Source organism: Megalopta genalis, unplaced genomic scaffold, assembly GCF_051020955.1.
Source record: "Megalopta genalis isolate 19385.01 unplaced genomic scaffold, iyMegGena1_principal scaffold0029, whole genome shotgun sequence".
NCBI lineage: Eukaryota > Metazoa > Arthropoda > Insecta > Hymenoptera > Halictidae > Megalopta > Megalopta genalis.
Window position 1 is genome coordinate 1,425,658 of NW_027476098.1, and position 24,343 is coordinate 1,450,000.

A 24,343-nucleotide genomic window follows, 5' to 3' on the forward strand; every position below is an offset into this window, starting at 1 on the left:
GCAAGAACAACCAGAACAACAAGAACAACAAGAACAACAAGAACAACAAGAACAACAAGAACAACAAGAACAACAAGAACAACAAGAACAACAAGAACAACAAGAACAACAAGAAGAACAACAAGAACAACAAGAACAACAAGAAGAACAACAAGAACAACAAGAAGAACAACAAGAACAACAAGAACAACAAGATCAACAAAAACAACAAGAACAACAAGAACAACAAGAACAACAAGAACAACAAGAACAACAAGAACAACAAGAACAACAAGAACAACAAGAACAACAAGAACAACAAGAACAACAAGAACAACAAGAACAACAAGAACAACAAGAACAACAAGAACAACAAGAACAACAAGAACAACAAGAACAACAAGAACAACAAGAACAACAAGAAGAACAACAAGAACAACAAGAACAACAAGAACGACAAGAACAACAAGAACAACAAGAAGAACAACAAGAACAACAAGAACAACAAGAACAACAACAAGAACAACAAGAAGAACAACAAGAACAACAACAAGAACAGCAACAACAACAACTAGAACAACAAGAACAACAAGAACACCAAGAACACCAAGAACAACAAGAACAACAAGAACAACAAGAACAACAAGAACAACAAGAACAGCAAGATCAACAAGATCAACAAAAACAACAAGAACAACAAGAACAACGAGAACAACTAGAACAAGAACAGCAAGAACAACAACAGCAAGAACAGCATGAACAACAACAACAAGAACAACAGGAACAACAACAACAACAGGAACAACAAGAACCACAACGACAAAAACAACAACAACAAGAACAACAAAAACAAGAACAACAAGAACAACAACAAGAACAACAAGAGCAACAAGAACAACAAGAGCAACAAGAGCAACAAGAACAACAAGATCAACAAGAACAACAAGCACAACAAGAACAACAAGAACAACAAGAACAACAAGAACAACAAGAACGACAAGAGCAACAAGAGCAACAAGAGCAACAAGAGCCACAAGAACAACAAGACCAAAAATTGCAACAAGAACAACAAGAACAACAAGAACGACAAGAACAACAACAACAACAACAAGAACAACAAGAACAACAAGAACAACAAGAACAACAAGAACAACAAGAACAACAAGAACAACAAGAACAACAAGAACGACAAGAGCAACAAGGACAACAACAATAACAACAACAAGAACAACAAGAACAACAAGAACAATTAGAACAACGAGAACAACGAGAACAACGAGAACAACGAGAACAACGAGAACAACGAGAACAACGAGAACAACGAGAACAACGAGAACAACGAGAACAACGAGAACAACAAGAATAACAAGAACAACAAGAACAACGAGAACAACGAGAACAACAAGAATAACAAGAACAACAAGAACAACAAGAACAACCAGAACAACAAGAACAACAAGAACAACAAGATCAACAAAAACAACAAGAAAAACAAGAACAACAAGAACAACGAGAACAACGAGAATAACGAGAGCAACGAGAACAACGAGAACAACGAGAACAACGAGAACAACGAGAACAACGAGAACAACGAGAACAACGAGAACAACGAGAACAACTAGAGCAACAAGAGCAACAAGAGCAACAAGAGCCACAAGAACAACAAGACCAAAAATTGCAGCAAGAACAACAAGAACAACAAGAACAACAAGATCAACAAGATCAACGAGAACAATAAGAACAACAAGAACAACGAGAACAATAAGAACAACAAGAACAACAAGAACAACAAGAACAACAAGAACAACAAGAACAACAAGAACAGCAAGAACAACCAGAACAACAAGAACAACAAGAACAACAAGAACAACAAGAACAACAAGAACAACAAGAACAACAAGAACAACAAGAACAACAAGAACAACAAGAACAACAAGAAGAACAACAAGAACAACAAGAACAACAAGAAGAACAACAAGAACAACAAGAAGAACAACAAGAACAACAAGAACGACAAGAACAACAAGAACAACAAGAAGAACAACAAGAACAACAAGAACAACAAGAAGAACAACAGGAACAACAACAACAGGAACAACAACAACAACAAGAACGACAAGAACAACAACAACAACAAGAACAACAACAACAACAACAAGAACAACGAGAACAACGAGAACAACGAGAACAACGAGAACAACGAGAACAACGAGAACAACGAGAACAACGAGAACAACGAGAACAACGAGAACGAGAACAACGAGAACAACGAGAACAACGAGAACAACGAGAACAAAGAGAACAACGAGAGCAACGAGAACAACAAGAACAACAAGAACAGCAAGAACAACAAGAACAACAAGAACAACAAGATCAACAAGAGCAACAAAAGCAACAAGAGCAACAAGAACAACAAGAACAACCAGAACAACAACAACAAGGACAACTAGAACAACAACAAGAACAACAACAAGAACAACATGAACAACAAAAACAACAAGAACAACAAGAACAACAAGAACATCTAGAACAACCAGAACAACAAGAACAACAAGAACAACAAGAACAACAAGGACAACAACAACAACTACAACAACAAGAACAACAAGAACAACCGGAACGACAAGAACGATAAGAACAACCAGAACAACAACAACAAGAACAACAAGGACAACAACAACAACAACAACAACAGGAACAACATGAACAGTAAGAACAACAAGAACAACAACAACAAGATCAACAAAAACAACAAGAACAACAAGAACGACAACAACAACAGGAACAACAACAACAACAACAAGAACGACAAGAACAACAAGAACAACAAAGACAACAAGAACAACAAGAACAACAAGATCAACAAGAACAACGAGAACTACAACAACAACAAGGACAACAACAACAACTACAACAAGAACAGCAAGAACAGCAAGAACAACAACAACAAGAACAACAAGAACAACAAGAACAACAAGAACAACAAGAACAACAAGAACAACAAGAACAACAAGTACAACAAGAACAACAAGAACAACAAGAACAACAAGAACAACAAGAACAACAAGAAGAACAACAAGAACAACAAGAACAACAAGAACGACAAGAACAACAAGAACAACAAGAAGAACAACAAGAACAACAAGAACAACAAGAACAACAACAAGAACAACAAGAAGAACAACAAGAACAACAACAAGAACAGCAACAACAACAACTAGAACAACAAGAACAACAAGAACACCAAGAACAACAAGAACAACAAGAACAACAAGAACAACAAGAACAACAAGATCAACAAGATCAACAAAAACAACAAGAACAACAAGAACAACGAGAACAACTAGAACAAGAACAGCAAGAACAACAACAGCAAGAACAGCATGAACAACAACAACAAGAACAACAGGAACAACAACAACAACAGGAACAACAAGAACCACAACGACAAGAACAACAACAACAAGAACAACAAAAACAAGAACAACAAGAACAACAACAAGAACAACAAGAGCAACAAGAACAACAAGAGCAACAAGAGCAACAAGAACAACAAGATCAACAAGAACAACAAGCACAACAAGAACAACAAGGACAACAACAACAAGAACAACAAGGACAACAACAACAACAAGAACAACAAGAACAACAAGAACAACAAGAACAACAAGAACAACAAGAACAACAAGAACAACAAGAACAACAAGAACGACAAGAGCAACAAGGACAACAACAATAACAACAACAAGAACAACAAGAACAACAAGAACAATTAGAACAACGAGAACAACGAGAACAACGAGAACAACGAGAACAACGAGAACAAAGAGAACAACGAGAACAACGAGAACAACAAGAACAACAAGAACAGCAAGAACAACAAGAACAACAAGAACAACAAGATCAACAAGAGCAACAAAAGCAACAAGAGCAACAAGAACAACAAGAACAACCAGAACAACAACAAGGACAACTAGAACAACAACAAGAACAACAACAAGAACAACATGAACAACAAAAACAACAAGAACAACAAGAACAACAAGAACATCTAGAACAACCAGAACAACAAGAACAACAAGAACAACAAGGACAACAACAACAACTACAACAACAAGAACAACAAGAACAACCGGAACGACAAGAACGATAAGAACAACCAGAACAACAACAACAAGAACAACAAGGACAACAACAACAACAACAGGAACAACATGAACAGTAAGAACAACAAGAACAACAACAACAAGATCAACAAAAACAACAAGAACAACAAGAACGACAACAACAACAGGAACAACAACAACAACAACAAGAACGACAAGAACAACAAGAACAACAAAGACAACAAGAACAACAAGAACAACAAGATCAACAAGAACAACGAGAACTACAACAACAACAAGGACAACAACAACAACTACAACAAGAACAGCAAGAACAACAACAACAAGAACAACAAGAACAACAAGAACAACAAGAACAACAAGAACAACAAGAACAACAAGAACAACAAGAACAACAAGAACAACAAGTACAACAAGAACAACAAGAACAACAAGAACAACAAGAACAACAAGAACAACAAGAAGAACAACAAGAACAACATGAACAACAAGAACGACAAGAACAACAAGAACAACAAGAAGAACAACAAGAACAACAAGAACAACAAGAACAACAACAAGAACAACAAGAAGAACAACAAGAACAACAACAAGAACAGCAACAACAACAACTAGAACAACAAGAACAACAAGAACACCAAGAACAACAAGAACAACAAGAGCAACAAGAACAACAAGAACAACAAGAACAACAAGATCAACAAGATCAACAAAAACAACAAGAACAACAAGAACAACGAGAACAACTAGAACAAGAACAGCAAGAACAACAACAGCAAGAACAGCATGAACAACAACAACAAGAACAACAGGAACAACAACAACAACAGGAACAACAAGAACCACAACGACAAGAACAACAACAACAAGAACAACAGGAACAACAACAACAACAGGAACAACAAGAACCACAACGACAAAAACAACAACAACAAGAACAACAAAAACAAGAACAACAAGAACAACAACAAGAACAACAAGAGCAACAAGAACAACAAGAGCAACAAGAGCAACAAGAACAACAAGATCAACAAGAACAACAAGCACAACAAGAACAACAAGGACAACAACAACAAGAACAACAAGGACAACAACAACAACAAGAACAACAAGAACAACAAGAACAACAAGAACAACAAGAACAACAAGAACAACAAGAAGAACAACAAGAACAACAACAAGAACAACAACAACAACAACTAGAACAACAAGAACAACAAGAACTACAATAACTAAATAAACAAGAACAACAGGAACAACAAGAACAACAAGAACAACAAGAACAACAAGAACAACAAGAACAACAAGAACAACAAGAACAACAAGAACAACAAGAACAACAAGAACAACAAGAACGACAAGAGCAACAAGAGCAACAAGAGCAACAAGAGCCACAAGAACAACAAGACCAAAAATTGCAACAAGAACAACAAGAACAACAAGATCAACAAGAACAACAAGATCAACAAGATCAACAAGATCAACAAGAACAACAAGAACAACAAGAACAACAAGAACAACAAGAACAACAAGAACAACAAGAACAACAAGAACAACCGGAACAACAAGAACAACCAGAACAACAAGAACAACCAGAACAACAAGAACAACAAGAACAACAAGATCAACAAGAACAACAAGGACAACAAGGACAACAACAATAACAACAACAAGAACAACAAGAACAACGAGAACAACGAGAACAACGAGGACAACGAGAACAACGAGAACAACGAGAACAACGAGAACAACGAGAACAACGAGAACAACGAGAACAACGAGAACAACGAGAACAACGAGAACAACGAGAACAACGAGAACAACGAGAACAACGAGAACAACTAGAACAACAAGAACAAGAAGAACGACTAGAGCAACAAGAGCCACAAGAACAACAAGACCAAAAATTGCAGCAAGAACAACAAGAACAACAAGAACAACAAGAACAACAAGATCAACAAAATCAACGAGAACAACAAGAACAACAAGAACAACAAGAACAACAAGAACAACAAGAACAACAAGAACAACAAGAACAACAAGAACAACAAGAACAACAAGAACAACAAGAACAACAAGAAGAACAACAAGAACAACAAGAAGAACAACAAGAACAACAAGAACGACAAGAACAACAAGAACAACAAGAAGAACAACAAGAACAACAAGAACAACAAGAAGAACAACAGGAACAAGAACAACAAGAAGAACAACAGGAACAACAACAACAGGAACAACAACAACAACAAGAACAACAACAACAACAACAAGAACAACGAGAACAACGAGAACAACGAGAACAACGAGAACAACGAGAACAACGAGAACAACGAGAACAACGAGAACAACGAGAACAACGAGAACAACGAGAACAACGAGAACAACGAGAACAAAGAGAACAACGAGAACAACGAGAACAACAAGAACAACAAGAACAGCAAGAACAACAAGAACAACAAGAACAACAAGATCAACAAGAGCAACAAAAGCAACAAGAGCAACAAGAACAACAAGAACAACCAGAACAACAACAACAAGGACAACTAGAACAACAACAAGAACAACAACAAGAACAACATGAACAACAAAAACAACAAGAACAACAAGAACAACAAGAACATCTAGAACAACCAGAACAACAAGAACAACAAGAACAACAAGGACAACAACAACAACTACAACAACAAGAACAACAAGAACAACCGGAACGACAAGAACGATAAGAACAACCAGAACAACAACAACAAGAACAACAAGGACAACAACAACAACAACAACAACAGGAACAACATGAACAGTAAGAACAACAAGAACAACAACAACAAGATCAACAAAAACAACAAGAACAACAAGAACGACAACAACAACAGGAACAACAACAACAACAACAAGAACGACAAGAACAACAAGAACAACAAAGACAACAAGAACAACAAGAACAACAAGATCAACAAGAACAACGAGAACTACAACAACAACAAGGACAACAACAACAACTACAACAAGAACAGCAAGAACAACAACAACAACAACAACAAGAACAACAAGAACAACAAGAACAACAAGAACAACAAGAACAACAAGAACAACAAGTACAACAAGAACAACAAGAACAACAAGAACAACAAGAACAACAAGAAGAACAACAAGAACAACAAGAACAACAAGAACGACAAGAACAACAAGAACAACAAGAAGAACAACAAGAACAACAAGAACAACAAGAACAACAACAAGAACAACAAGAAGAACAACAAGAACAACAACAAGAACAGCAACAACAACAACTAGAACAACAAGAACAACAAGAACACCAAGAACAACAAGAGCAACAAGAACAACAAGATCAACAAGAACAACAAGAACAACAAGAACAACAAGAACAACAAGATCAACAAGATCAACAAAAACAACAAGAACAACAAGAACAACGAGAACAACTAGAACAAGAACAGCAAGAACAACAACAGCAAGAACAGCATGAACAACAACAACAAGAACAACAGGAACAACAACAACAACAGGAACAACAAGAACCACAACGACAAGAACAACAACAACAAGAACAACAAAAACAAGAACAACAAGAACAACAACAAGAACAACAAGAGCAACAAGAACAACAAGAGCAACAAGAGCAACAAGAACAACAAGATCAACAAGAACAACAGGCACAACAAGAACAACAAGGACAACAACAACAAGAACAACAAGGACAACAACAACAACAAGAACAACAAGAACAACAAGAACAACAAGAACAACAAGAAGAACAACAAGAACAACAAGAACAACAAGAACGACAAGAACAACAAGAACAACAAGAAGAACAACAAGAACAACGAGAACAACAAGAACAACAACAAGAACAACAAGAAGAACAACAAGAACAACAACAAGAACAGCAACAACAACAACTAGAACAACAAGAACAACAAGAACACCAAGAACAACAAGAACAACAAGAACAACAAGAACAACAAGAACAACAAGAACAACAAGATCAACAAGATCAACAAAAACAACAAGAACAACAAGAACAACGAGAACAACTAGAACAAGAACAGCAAGAACAACAACAGCAAGAACAGCATGAACAACAACAACAAGAACAACAGGAACAACAACAACAACAGGAACAACAAGAACCACAACGACAAAAACAACAACAACAAGAACAACAAAAACAAGAACAACAAGAACAACAACAAGAACAACAAGAGCAACAAGAACAACAAGAGCAACAAGAGCAACAAGAACAACAAGATCAACAAGAACAACAAGCACAACAAGAACAACAAGGACAACAACAACAAGAACAACAAGGACAACAACAACAACAAGAACAACAAGAACAACAAGAACAACAAGAAGAACAACAAGAACAACAACAAGAACAAGAACAACAACAACTAGAACAACAAGAACAACAAGAACTACAATAACAAAATAAACAAGAACAACAAGAACAACAAGAACAACAAGAACAACAAGAACAACAAGAACAACAAGAACGACAAGAGCAACAAGAGCAACAAGAGCAACAAGAGCCACAAGAACAACGAGACCAAAAATTGCAACAAGAACAACAAGAACAACAAGAACAACAAGAACAACAAGATCAACAAGATCAACAAGATCAACAAGAACAACAAGAACAACAAGAACAACAAGAACAACAAGAACAACAAGAACAACAAGAACAACCGGAACAACAAGAACAACCAGAACAACAAGAACAACCAGAACAACAAGAACAACAAGAACAACAAGATCAACAAGAACAACAAGAACAACAAGAACAACAAGGACAACAAGGACAACAACAATAACAACAACAAGAACAACAAGAACAACGAGAACAACGAGAACAACGAGAACAACGAGGACAACGAGAACAACGAGAACAACGAGAACAACGAGAACAACGAGAACAACGAGAACAACGAGAACAACGAGAACAACGAGAACAACGAGAACAACAAGAACAACAAGAACAAGAAGAACGACTAGAGCAACAAGAGCAACAAGAGCAACAAGAGCCACAAGAACAACAAGACCAAAAATTGCAGCAAGAACAACAAGAACAACAAGAACAACAAGAACAACAAGATCAACAAAATCAACGAGAACAACAAGAACAACAAGAACAACAAGAACAACAAGAACAACAAGAACAACAAGAACAACAAGAACAACAAGAACAACAAGAACAACCAGGACAACAATAACAAGAACAACAAGAACAACAAGAACAACAAGAACAACAAGAACAACAAGAACAACAAGAACAACAAGAACAACAAGAACAACAAGAACAACAAGAACAACAAGAACAACAAGAAGAACAACAAGAACAACAACAAGAACAACAACAACAACAACTAGAACAACAAGAACAACAAGAACAACAAGAACAACAAGAACAACAAGAACAACAAGAACAACAAGAACAAGAACAGCAAGAAAAACAACTGCAAGAACAACATGAACAACAACAACAAGAACAACAGGAACAACAACAACAACAGGAACAACAACAACAACAAGAACGACAAGAACAACAACAAGAACAACAACAAGAACAACAAGAACAACAAGAACAACAAGAACAACAAGAACAACAAGAACAACAAGAACAACAAGAACGACAAGAGCAACAAGGACAACAACAATAACAACAACAAGAACAACAAGAACAACAAGAACAATTAGAACAACGAGAACAACGAGAACAACGAGAACAACGAGAACAACGAGAACAACGAGAACAACGAGAACAACGAGAACAACAAGAATAACAAGAACAACAAGAACAACGAGAACAACGAGAACAACAAGAATAACAAGAACAACAAGAACAACAAGAACAACCAGAACAACAAGAACAACAAGAACAACAAGAACAACAAGAAGAACAACAAGAACAACAAGAAGAACAACAAGAACAACAAGAACGACAAGAACAACAAGAACAACAAGAAGAACAACAAGAACAACAAGAAGAACAACAAGAACAACAAGAACAACAAGAAGAACAACAGGAACAACAACAACAGGAACAACAACAACAACAAGAACGACAAGAACAACAACAACAACAAGAACAACAACAACAACAACAAGAACAACGAGAACAACGAGAACAACGAGAACAACGAGAACAACGAGAACAACGAGAACAACGAGAACAACGAGAACAACGAGAACAACGAGAACAACGAGAACAAAGAGAACAACGAGAACAACGAGAACAACAAGAACAACAAGAACAGCAAGAACAACAAGAACAACAAGAACAACAAGATCAACAAGAGCAACAAAAGCAACAAGAGCAACAAGAACAACAAGAACAACCAGAACAACAACAACAAGGACAACTAGAACAACAACAAGAACAACAACAAGAACAACATGAACAACAAAAACAACAAGAACAACAAGAACAACAAGAACATCTAGAACAACCAGAACAACAAGAACAACAAGAACAACAAGGACAACAACAACAACTACAACAACAAGAACAACAAGAACAACCGGAACGACAAGAACGATAAGAACAACCAGAACAACAACAACAAGAACAACAAGGACAACAACAACAACAACAACAACAGGAACAACATGAACAGTAAGAACAACAAGAACAACAACAACAAGATCAACAAAAACAACAAGAACAACAAGAACGACAACAACAACAGGAACAACAACAACAACAACAAGAACGACAAGAACAACAAGAACAACAAAGACAACAAGAACAACAAGAACAACAAGATCAACAAGAACAACGAGAACTACAACAACAACAAGGACAACAACAACAACTACAACAAGAACAGCAAGAACAACAACAACAAGAACAACAAGAACAACAAGAACAACAAGAACAACAAGAACAACAAGATCAACAAGAACAACAAGAACAACAAGAACAACAAGTACAACAAGAACAACAAGAACAACAAGAACAACAAGAACAACAAGAACAACAAGAAGAACAACAAGAACAACATGAACAACAAGAACGACAAGAACAACAAGAACAACAAGAAGAACAACAAGAACAACAAGAACAACAAGAACAACAACAAGAACAACAAGAAGAACAACAAGAACAACAACAAGAACAGCAACAACAACAACTAGAACAACAAGAACAACAAAAACAAGAACAACAAGAACAACAACAAGAACAACAAGAGCAACAACAACAACAAGAGCAACAAGAGCAACAAGAACAACAAGATCAACAAGAACAACAAGCACAACAAGAACAACAAGGACAACAACAACAAGAACAACAAGGACAACAACAACAACAAGAACAACAAGAACAACAAGAACAACAAGAACAACAAGAACAACAAGAACAACAAGAACAACAAGAAGAACAACAAGAACAACAACAAGAACAACAACAACAACAACTAGAACAACAAGAACAACAAGAACTACAATAACTAAATAAACAAGAACAACAAGAACAACAAGAACAACAAGAACAACAACAACAACAAGAACGACAAGAACAACAACAACGACAAGAGCAACAAGAGCAACAAGAGCAACAAGAGCCACAAGAACAACAAGACCAAAAATTGCAACAAGAACAACAAGAACAACAAGAACAACAAGATCAACAAGAACAACAAGATCAACAAGATCAACAAGATCAACAAGAACAACTAGAACAACCAGAACAACAAGAACAACAAGAACAACAAGAACAACAAGAACAACAAGAACAACAAGAACAACCGGAACAACAAGAACAACCAGAACAACAAGAACAACCAGAACAACAAGAACAACAAGAACAACAAGATCAACAAGAACAACAAGGACAACAACAATAACAACAACAAGAACAACAAGAACAACGAGAACAACGAGAACAACGAGGACAACGAGAACAACGAGAACAACGAGAACAACGAGAACAACGAGAACAACGAGAACAACGAGAACAACGAGAACAACGAGAACAACGAGAACAACGAGAACAACGAGAACAACAAGAACAACAAGAACAACAAGATCAACAAAATCAACGAGAACAACAAGAACAACAAGAACAACAAGAACAACAAGAACAACAAGAACAACCAGAACAACAATAACAAGAACAACAAGAACAACAAGAACAACAAGAACAACAAGAACAACAAGAACAACAAGAACAACAAGAACAACAAGAACAACAAGAACAACAAGAACAACAAGAACAACAAGAACAACAAGAACAACAAGAACAACAAGAACAACAAGAACAACAAGAACAACAAGAACAACAAGAAGAACAAGAACAACAAGAACAACAAGAACAACAAGAACAAGAACAGCAAGAAAAACAACTGCAAGAACAACATGAACAACAACAACAAGAACAACAACAACAAGAACAACAGGAACAACAACAACAACAGGAACAACAACAACAAGAACGACAAGAACAACAACAACAACAACAACAAGAACAACAAGAACAACAAGAACAACAAGAACAACAAGAACAACAAGAACAACAAGAACGACAAGAGCAACAAGGACAACAACAATAACAACAACAAGAACAACAAGAACAACAAGAACAATTAGAACAACGAGAACAACGAGAACAACGAGAACAACGAGAACAACGAGAACAACGAGAACAACGAGAACAACGAGAACAACGAGAACAACAAGAATAACAAGAACAACAAGAACAACGAGAACAACGAGAACAACAAGAATAACAAGAACAACAAGAACAACAAGAACAACCAGAACAACAAGAACAACAAGAACAACAAGAACAACAAGAAGAACAACAAGAACAACAAGAAGAACAACAAGAACAACAAGAACGACAAGAACAACAAGAACAACAAGAAGAACAACAAGAACAACAAGAACAACAAGAAGAACAACAGGAACAACAACAACAGGAACAACAACAACAACAAGAACGACAAGAACAACAACAACAACAAGAACAACAACAACAACAACAAGAACAACGAGAACAACGAGAACAACGAGAACAACGAGAACAACGAGAACAACGAGAACAACGAGAACAACGAGAACAACGAGAACAACGAGAACAAAGAGAACAACGAGAACAACGAGAACAACAAGAACAACAAGAACAGCAAGAACAACAAGAACAACAAGAACAACAAGATCAACAAGAGCAACAAAAGCAACAAGAGCAACAAGAACAACAAGAACAACCAGAACAACAACAACAAGAACAACAAGGACAACAACAACAACAACAACAACAGGAACAACATGAACAGTAAGAACAACAAGAACAACAACAACAAGATCAACAAAAACAACAAGAACAACAAGAACGACAACAACAACAGGAACAACAACAACAACAACAAGAACGACAAGAACAACAAGAACAACAAAGACAACAAGAACAACAAGAACAACAAGATCAACAAGAACAACGAGAACTACAACAACAACAAGGACAACAACAACAACTACAACAAGAACAGCAAGAACAACAACAACAAGAACAACAAGAACAACAAGAACAACAAGAACAACAAGAACAACAAGAACAACAAGAACAACAAGAACGACAAGTACAACAAGAACAACAAGAACAACAAGAACAACAAGAACAACAAGAACAACAAGAAGAACAACAAGAACAACATGAACAACAAGAACGACAAGAACAACAAGAACAACAAGAAGAACAACAAGAACAACAAGAACAACAAGAACAACAACAAGAACAACAAGAACAACAACAAGAACAGCAACAACAACAACTAGAACAACAAGAACAACAAGAACACCAAGAACAACAAGAACAACAAGAGCAACAAGAACAACAAGAACAACAAGAACAACAAGATCAACAAGATCAACAAAAACAACAAGAACAACAAGAACAACGAGAACAACTAGAACAAGAACAGCAAGAACAACAACAGCAAGAACAGCATGAACAACAACAACAAGAACAACAGGAACAACAACAACAACAGGAACAACAAGAACCACAACGACAAGAACAACAACAACAAGAACAACAGGAACAACAACAACAACAGGAACAACAAGAACCACAACGACAAAAACAACAACAACAAGAACAACAAAAACAAGAACAACAAGCACAACAAGAACAACAAGGACAACAACAACAAGAACAACAAGGACAACAACAACAACAAGAACAACAAGAACAACAAGAACAACAAGAACAACAAGAACAACAAGAACAACAAGAACAACAAGAACAACAAGAAGAACAACAAGAACAACAACAAGAACAACAACAACAACAACTAGAACAACAAGAACAACAAGAACTACAATAACTAAATAAACAAGAACAACAAGAACAACAAGAACAACAAGAACAACAAGAACAACAAGAACAACAAGAACAACAAGAACAACAAGAACAACAAGAACAACAAGAACAACAAGAACAACAAGAACGACAAGAGCAACAAGAGCAACAAGAGCAACAAGAGCCACAAGAACAACAAGACCAAAAATTGCAACAAGAACAACAAGAACAACAAGAACAACAAGAACAACAAGATCAACAAGATCAACAAGATCAACAAGAACAACAAGAACAACAAGAACAACAAGAACAACAAGAACAACAAGAACAACAAGAACAACCGGAACAACAAGAACAACCAGAACAACAAGAACAACCAGAACAACAAGAACAACAAGAACAACAAGATCAACAAGAACAACAAGAACAACAAGAACAACAAGGACAACAAGGACAACAACAATAACAACAACAAGAACAACAAGAACAACGAGAACAACGAGAACAACGAGGACAACGAGGACAACGAGAACAACGAGAACAACGAGAACAACGAGAACAACGAGAACAACGAGAACAACGAGAACAACGAGAACAACGAGAACAACGAGAACAACGAGAACAACGAGAACAACTAGAACAACAAGAACAAGAAGAACGACTAGAGCAACAAGAGCAACAAGAGCAACAAGAGCCACAAGAACAACAAGACCAAAAATTGCAGCAAGAACAACAAGAACAACAAGAACAACAAGAACAACAAGATCAACAAAATCAACGAGAACAACAAGAACAACAAGAACAACAAGAACAACAAGAACAACAAGAACAACAAGAACAACAAGAACAACAAGAACAACAAGAACAACAAGAACAACCAGAACAACAATAACAAGAACAACAAGAACAACAAGAACAACAAGAACAACAAGAACAACAAGAACAACAAGAACAACAAGAACAACAAGAACAACAAGAACAACAAGAACAACAAGAACAACAAGAACAACAAGAAGAACAACAAGAACAACAACAAGAACAACAAGAACAACAACAAGAACAACAACAACAACAACTAGAACAACAAGAACAACAAGAACAACAAGAACAACAAGAACAACAAGAACAACAAGAACAACAAGAACAACAAGAACAACAAGAACAAGAACAGCAAGAAAAACAACTGCAAGAACAACATGAACAACAACAACAAGAACAACAACAACAAGAACAACAGGAACAACAACAACAACAGGAACAACAACAACAACAAGAACGACAAGAACAACAACAACAACAACAACAAGAACAACAAGAACAACAAGAACAACAAGAACAACAAGAACAACAAGAACAACAAGAACAACAAGAACGACAAGAGCAACAAGAACATCTAGAACAACCAGAACAACAAGAACAACAAGAACAACAAGAACAACAAGAACAACAAGAACAACAAGGACAACAACAACAACAAGAACAACAAGAACAACCGGAACAACAAGAACAACCAGAACAACAAGAACAACCAGAACAACAAGAACGACAAGAACAACAAGATCAACAAGAACAACAAGAACAACAAGAACAACAAGAACAACAAGGACAACAACAATAACAACAACAAGAACAACAAGAACAACGAGAACAACGAGAACAACGAGGACAACGAGAACAACGAGAACAACGAGAACAACGAGAACAACGAGAACAACGAGAACAACGAGAACAACGAGAACAACGAGAACAACGAGAACAACGAGAACAACGAGAACAACGAGAACAACGAGAACAACAAGAACAACAAGAACAAGAAGAACGACTAGAGCAACAAGAGCAACAAGAGCAACAAGAGCCACAAGAACAACAAGACCAAAAATTGCAGCAAGAACAACAAGAACAACAAGAACAACAAGAACAACAAGATCAACAAAATCAACGAGAACAACAAGAACAACAAGAACAACAAGAACAACAAGAACAACAAGAACAACAAGAACAACCAGAACAACAATAACAAGAACAACAAGAACAACAAGAACAACAAGAACAACAAGAACAACAAGAACAACAAGAACAACAAGAACAACAAGAACAACAAGAACAACAAGAACAACAAGAACAACAAGAACAACAAGAACAACAAGAACAACAAGAACAACAAGAACAACAAGAAGAACAACAAGAACAACAACAAGAACAACAACAACAACAACTAGAACAACAAGAACAACAAGAACAACAAGAACAACAAGAACAACAAGAACAACAAGAACAACAAGAACAACAAGAACAACAAGAACAACAAGAACAACAAGAACAACAAGAACAAGAACAGCAAGAAAAACAACTGCAAGAACAACATGAACAACAACAACAAGAACAACAACAACAAGAACAACAGGAACAACAACAACAACAGGAACAACAGGAACAACAAGAACGACAAGAACAACAACAACAACAACAACAAGAACAACAAGAACAACAAGAACAACAAGAACAACAAGAACAACAAGAACAACAAGAACAACAAGAACAACAAGAACGACAAGAGCAACAAGGACAACAACAATAACAACAACAAGAACAACAAGAACAACAAGAACAACCAGAACAACCAGAACAACAAGAACAACCAGAACAACAAGAACAACAAGAACAACAAGATCAACAAGAACAACAAGAACAACAAGAACAACAAGGACAACAAGGACAACAACAATAACAACAACAAGAACAACAAGAACAACGAGAACAACGAGAACAACGAGAACAACGAGGACAACGAGAACAACGAGAACAACGAGAACAACGAGAACAACGAGAACAACGAGAACAAGAAGAACGACTAGAGCAACAAGAGCAACAAGAGCAACAAGAGCCACAAGAACAACAAGACCAAAAATTGCAGCAAGAACAACAAGAACAACAAGAACAACAAGATCAACAAGATCAACAAAATCAGCGAGAACAACAAGAACAACAAGAACAACAAGAACAACAAGAACAACAAGAACAACAAGAACAACAAGAACAACAAGAACAACCAGAACAACAATAACAAGAACAACAAGAACAACAAGAACAACAAGAACAACAAGAACAACAAGAACAACAAGAACAACAAGAACAACAAGAACAACAAGAACAACAAGAACAACAAGAACAACAAGAACAACAAGAACAACAAGAACAACAAGAACAACAAGAAGAACAACAAGAACAACAACAAGAACAACAACAACAACAACTAGAACAACAAGAACAACAAGAACAACAAGAACAACAAGAACAACAAGAACAACAAGAACAACAAGAACAACAAGAACAAGAACAGCAAGAAAAACAACTGCAAGAACAACATGAACAACAACAACAAGAACAACAACAACAAGAACAACAGGAACAACAACAACAACAGGAACAACAACAACAACAAGAACGACAAGAACAACAACAACAACAACAACAAGAACAACAAGAACAACAAGAACAACAAGAACAACAAGAACAACAAGAACAACAAGAACAACAAGAACAACAAGAACGACAAGAGCAACAAGAACATCTAGAACAACCAGAACAACAAGAACAACAAGAACAACAAGAACAACAAGGACAACAACAACAACAAGAACAACAAGAACAACCGGAACAACAAGAACAACCAGAACAACAAGAACAACCAGAACAACAAGAACAACAAGAACAACAAGATCAACAAGAACAACAAGAACAACAAGAACAACAAGAACAACAAGGACAACAACAATAACAACAACAAGAACAACAAGAACAACGAGAACAACGAGAACAACGAGGACAACGAGAACAACGAGAACAACGAGAACAACGAGAACAACGAGAACAACGAGAACAACGAGAACAACGAGAACAACGAGAACAACGAGAACAAAGAGAACAACGAGAACAACGAGAACAACAAGAACAACAAGAACAGCAAGAACAACAAGAACAACAAGAACAACAAGATCAACAAGAGCAACAAAAGCAACAAGAGCAACAAGAACAACAAGAACAACCAGAACAACAACAACAAGGACAACTAGAACAACAACAAGAACAACAACAAGAACAACATGAATAACAAAAACAACAAGAGCAACAAGAACAACAAGAACATCTAGAACAACCAGAACAACAAGAACAACAAGAACAACAAGGACAACAACAACAACTACAACAACAAGAACAACAAGAACAACCGGAACGACAAGAACGATAAGAACAACCAGAACAACAACAACAAGAACAACAAGGACAACAACAACAACAACAACAACAGGAACAACATGAACAGTAAGAACAACAAGAACAACAACAACAAGATCAACAAAAACAACAAGAACAACAAGAACGACAACAACAACAGGAACAACAACAACAACAACAAGAACGACAAGAACAACAAGAACAACAAAGACAACAAGAACAACAAGAACAACAAGATCAACAAGAACAACGAGAACTACAACAACAACAAGGACAACAACAACAACTACAACAAGAACAGCAAGAACAACAACAACAAGAACAACAAGAACAACAAGAACAACAAGAACAACAAGAACAACAAGAACAACAAGAACAACAAGTACAACAAGAACAACAAGAACAACAAGAACAACAAGAACAACAAGAACAACAAGAAGAACAACAAGAACAACAAGAACAACAAGAACGACAAGAACAACAAGAACAACAAGAAGAACAACAAGAACAACAAGAACAACAAGAGCAACAAGAGCAACAAGAACAACAAGATCAACAAGAACAACAAGCACAACAAGAACAACAAGGACAACAACAACAAGAACAACAAGGACAACAACAACAACAAGAACAACAAGAACAACAAGAACAACAAGAACAACAAGAACAACAAGAACACCAAGAACAACAAGAACAACAAGAACAACAAGAACAACAAGAACAACAAGAACAACAAGAACAACAAGATCAACAAGATCAACAAAAACAACAAGAACAACAAGAACAACGAGAACAACTAGAACAAGAACAGCAAGAACAACAACAGCAAGAACAGCATGAACAACAACAACAAGAACAACAGGAACAACAACAACAGGAACAACAAGAACCACAACGACAAGAACAACAACAACAAGAACAACAAAAACAAGAACAACAAGAACAACAACAAGAACAACAAGAGCAACAAGAACAACAAGAGCAACAAGAGCAACAAGAACAACAAGATCAACAAGAACAACAAGCACAACAAGAACAACAAGGACAACAACAACAAGAACAACAAGGACAACAACAACAACAAGAACAACAAGAACAACAAGAACAACAAGATCAACAAGAGCAACAAAAGCAACAAGAGCAACAAGAACAACAAGAACAACCAGAACAACAACAACAAGGACAACTAGAACAACAACAAGAACAACAACAAGAACAACATGAATAACAAAAACAACAAGAGCAACAAGAACAACAAGAACATCTAGAACAACCAGAACAACAAGAACAACAAGAACAACAAGGACAACAACAACAACTACAACAACAAGAACAACAAGAACAACCGGAACGACAAGAACGATAAGAACAACCAGAACAACAACAACAAGAACAACAAGGACAACAACAACAACAACAACAACAGGAACAACATGAACAGTAAGAACAACAAGAACAACAACAACAAGATCAACAAAAACAACAAGAACAACAAGAACGACAACAACAACAGGAACAACAACAACAACAACAAGAACGACAAGAACAACAAGAACAACAAAGACAACAAGAACAACAAGAACAACAAGATCAACAAGAACAACGAGAACTACAACAACAACAAGGACAACAACAACAACTACAACAAGAACAGCAAGAACAACAACAACAAGAACAACAAGAACAACAAGAACAACAAGAACAACAAGAACAACAAGAACAACAAGAACAACAAGTACAACAAGAACAACAAGAACAACAAGAACAACAAGAACAACAAGAACAACAAGAAGAACAACAAGAACAACAAGAACAACAAGAACGACAAGAACAACAAGAACAACAAGAAGAACAACAAGAACAACAAGAACAACAAGAGCAACAAGAGCAACAAGAACAACAAGATCAACAAGAACAACAAGCACAACAAGAACAACAAGGACAACAACAACAAGAACAACAAGGACAACAACAACAACAAGAACAACAAGAACAACAAGAACAACAAGAACAACAAGAACAACAAGAACACCAAGAACAACAAGAACAACAAGAACAACAAGAACAACAAGAACAACAAGAACAACAAGAACAACAAGATCAACAAGATCAACAAAAACAACAAGAACAACAAGAACAACGAGAACAACTAGAACAAGAACAGCAAGAACAACAACAGCAAGAACAGCATGAACAACAACAACAAGAACAACAGGAACAACAACAACAGGAACAACAAGAACCACAACGACAAGAACAACAACAACAAGAACAACAAAAACAAGAACAACAAGAACAACAACAAGAACAACAAGAGCAACAAGAACAACAAGAGCAACAAGAGCAACAAGAACAACAAGATCAACAAGAACAACAAGCACAACAAGAACAACAAGGACAACAACAACAAGAACAACAAGGACAACAACAACAACAAGAACAACAAGAACAACAAGAACAACAAGAACAACAACCAGAACAACAAGAACAACAAGAACAACAAGATCAACAAGAACAACAAGAACAACAAGAACAACAAGAACAACAAGGACAACAAGGACAACAACAATAACAACAACAAGAACAACAAGAACAACAAGAACAACAAGAACAACAAGAACAACGAGAACAACAAGAACAACGAGAACAACGAGAACAACGAGAACAACGAGAACAACGAGAACAACGAGAACAACGAGAACAACGAGAACAACGAGAACAACGAGAACAACGAGAACAACAAGAGCAACAAGAACAAGAAGAACGACTAGAGCAACAAGAGCAACAAGAAGAACAACAAGAACAACAACAAGAACAACAACAACAACAACTAGAACAACAAGAACAACAAGAACAACAAGAACAACAAGAACAACAAGAACAACAAGAACAACAAGAACAACAAGAACAACAAGAACAACAACCAGAACAACAAGAACAACAAGAACAACAAGATCAACAAGAACAACAAGAACAACAAGAACAACAAGGACAACAAGGACAACAACAATAACAACAACAAGAACAACAAGAACAACGAGAACAACGAGAACAACGAGAACAACGAGGACAACGAGAACAACGAGAACAACGAGAACAACGAGAACAACGAGAACAACGAGAACAACGAGAACAACGAGAACAACGAGAACAACGAGAACAACGAGAACAACAAGAACAACAAGAACAAGAAGAACGACTAGAGCAACAAGAGCAACAAGAGCAACAAGAGCCACAAGAACAACAAGACCAAAAATTGCAGCAAGAACAACAAGAACAACAAGAACAACAAGAACAACAAGATCAACAAAATCAACGAGAACAACAAGAACAACAAGAACAACAAGAACAACAAGAACAACAAGAACAACAAGAACAACCAGAACAACAATAACAAGAACAACAAGAACAACAAGAACAACAAGAACAACAAGAACAACAAGAACAACAAGAACAACAAGAACAACAAGAACAACAAGAACAACAAGAACAACAAGAACAACAAGAAGAACAACAAGAAGAACAACAAGAACAACAACAACAACAACTAGAACAACAAGAACAACAAGAACAACAAGAACAACAAGAACAACAAGAACAACAAGAACAACAAGAACAACAAGAACAACAAGAACAACAAGAACAACAAGAACAACAAGAACAACAAGAACAAGAACAGCAAGAAAAACAACTGCAAGAACAACATGAACAACAACAACAAGAACAACAACAACAAGAACAACAGGAACAACAACAACAACAGGAACAACAACAACAACAAGAACGACAAGAACAACAACAACAACTACAACAAGAACAACAAGAACAACAAGAACAACAAGAACAACAAGAATAACAAGAACAACAAGAACAACGAGAACAACGAGAACAACAAGAATAACAAGAACAACAAGAACAACAAGAACAACCAGAACAACAAGAACAACAAGAACAACAAGATCAACAAAAACAACAAGAACAACAAGAACAACAAGAACAACGAGAACAACGAGAACAACGAGAGCAACGAGAACAACGAGAACAACGAGAACAACGAGAACAACGAGAACAACAAGTACAACAAGAACAACAAGAACGACTAGAGCAACAAGAGCAACAAGAGCAACAAGAGCCACAAGAACAACAAGACCAAAAATTGCAGCAAGAACAACAAGAACAACAAGAACAACAAGATCAACAAGATCAACGAGAACAATAAGAACAACAAGAACAACAAGAACAACAAGAACAACAAGAACAACAAGAACAGCAAGAACAACCAGAACAACAATAACAAGAACAACAAGAACAACAAGAACAACAAGAACAACAAGAACAACAACAACAACAACAAGAACAACAACAACAACAACAAGAACAACGAGAACAACGAGAACAACGAGAACAACGAGAACAACGAGAACAACGAGAACAACGAGAACAACGAGAACAACGAGAACAACGAGAACAACGAGAACAACGAGAACAACGAGAACAACGAGAACAACGAGAACAACGAGAACAACGAGAACAACGAGAACAACGAGAACAACGAGAACAAAGAGAACAACGAGAACAACGAGAACAACAAGAACAACAAGAACAGCAAGAACAACAAGAACAACAAGAACAACAAGATCAACAAGAGCAACAAAAGCAACAAGAGCAACAAGAACAACAAGAACAACCAGAACAACAACAACAAGGACAACTAGAACAACAACAAGAACAACAACAAGAACCACATGAACAACAAAAACAACAAGAACAACAAGAACATCTAGAACAACCAGAACAACAAGAACAACAAGAACAACAAGATCAACAAGAACAACAAGAAGAACAAGGACAACAACAACAACTACAACAACAAGAACAACAAGAACAACCGGAACGACAAGAACGATAAGAACAACCAGAACAACAACAACAAGAACAACAAGGACAACAACAACAACAACAACAACAGGAACAACATGAACAGTAAGAACAACAAGAACAACAACAACAAGATCAACAAAAACAACAAGAACAACAAGAACGACAACAACAACAGGAACAACAACAACAACAAGAACGACAAGAACAACAAGAACAACAAAGACAACAAGAACAACAAGAACAACATGATCAACAAGAACAACGAGAACTACAACAACAACAAGGACAACAACAACAACTACAACAAGAACAGCAAGAACAACAACAACAAGAACAACAAGAACAACAAGAACAACAAGAACAACAAGAACAACAAGAACAACAAGAACAACAAGAACAACAAGTACAACAAGAACAACAAGAACAACAAGAACAACAAGAACAACTAGAACAACAAGAACAACAAGAACAACAAGATCAACAAGAACAACAAGAACAACAAGAACAACAAGAACAACAAGAACAACAAGAACAACAAGAACAACAAGAACAACAAGAACAACAAGAACAACAAGAACAACAAGAACAACAAGAACAACGAGAACAACAAGAACAACAAGAACAACAAGAACAACAAGAACAACAAGAAGAACAACAAGAACAACAAGAACAACAAGAACGACAAGAACAACAAGAACAACAAGAAGAACAACAAGAACAACAAGAACAACAAGAACAAGAACAAGAACAACAAGAAGAACAACAAGAACAACAACAAGAACAGCAACAACAACAACTA